Raw genomic sequence first — 1,345 nt, 5'->3', positions numbered from 1 at the left:
CCAGGACTCCATAAAAACTCTCTCAGACCTCCCAGGATGCCCCAACCTCCTCCTCAACCTCTCCATTGCCCCCCCAAAATGCCTCCCAGTGTCCCTAATTCTCCCCCTGGCCCCCCCCTGCCAGTGTCCCCCCATGCTGGGGGGGCCGGGCCGTACCCCAGCGCCGGCTGAGGGGGTGCTCCAGGCTGACGTGCTCCACCTGGCAGGTGTAGGTGACCCCGCGCCGGGGGGGCATTTCCAGCATCACCAGCACCTGGTAGGTCCAGTCCCCGTTGGGGACCACGTCGGTGGCCACCACGTGCTCCGGCAGCTCCTGCCCCTCCTGGAACCACCTCACCTGCACCGGGCAGGGTAGAAATCCATCACGGAGCAGAGCAGGGGCTGGGGCCGGGCTGGGAGCTCGACGGCACCAGCGAGATGGACATGCTGGGAGGCACTGGGAGAGACGGGGGAGACACTGGGCTGAACTGGGGAGCACTGGGAGAGAGGGCAGAGGGCTTACAGGACATTGGTAGGGGTTTGGATTGCAATGGGAGGGACTTGGAATAGACCGGGGTAGAAGGGGATGGGTTGGGAGGGCACTGGGGAGAGAATTGGGAGATGTGGGAGGGAACTGAGAACGACCGGGAATGGACTGAGAGCGTCTGGGAATGACTGGGAGGGACTGGGAAGGACCCGAGCGGGACTGGGAGGCTGAGTCCTGGAGAGAGAACTCTGCGCCGCGGGTCTGCCCGGCAACTGATGAGTCATCAGAGACACTCGCTCTGATTGGCTCAGGGGAGGGATAGCAGTGTGACCGGCGGGGTGGAGACGCGAGGGGGGCACTGGGATGGACTGGGGCACTGGGATGGGGCACAAGGCCACGGGGATGGGCACAGGGAGAGCTGAGGGGTCTGGGGTGATTCCCCGGGAGGGTCTGAGGGGCTCCAGGGTCATTCCCAGGGCAGGGGAATTCCCGAGGGGACCCGCTCTGCCCCGCGCTCACCTCTGCGGTTCACAATGAACGGGGTGGACGCCTCGTAGTTTTGGCGGCAATGCCTGTCCGCCGCAGCCCGTTTGAACTCCAGCCATTCTGGTTTGCTGTTCAAATACCTGGCCTGCATCTCCCCTAACGGGGTGTCCCCCACAAAGTCCCCCACATCGCTGTCGAAGTGCACGAACTGCTGCCGGTTGTAGATGAGCCTCTCCACGTACCTCACCCGCTCGGTGCGGTTGAGGAAGTGACACTCGATCTTTCCTAGAAACTGGAACACCCCTGTGTGTGCAGGACACGGGTCAGGGGGTGCCCCGTTCCCCCCCGATCATCCCCCAGCCCCTCACAGCAGGTTGGGAGCTCAGGGGGCCA

General features: G+C 64.3%; 1 pseudogene; it reads right to left on the bottom strand.

Moving 5' to 3' along the window:
* Window positions 1-156: 156 nt before the first annotated feature.
* LOC114072328 lies at window positions 157-1,280 on the bottom strand (annotated as a pseudogene).
* Window positions 1,281-1,345: the final 65 nt, after the last annotated feature.

Source organism: Empidonax traillii, unplaced genomic scaffold (assembly GCF_003031625.1).
Source record: "Empidonax traillii isolate 1590-97213 ecotype Southwest subspecies unplaced genomic scaffold, ASM303162v1 scaffold2997:size16538, whole genome shotgun sequence".
Classification (NCBI taxonomy): domain Eukaryota; kingdom Metazoa; phylum Chordata; class Aves; order Passeriformes; family Tyrannidae; genus Empidonax; species Empidonax traillii.
Note: the sequence above shows the minus strand (reverse complement) of the source record. Positions and strands in the feature narration are given on the sequence as shown.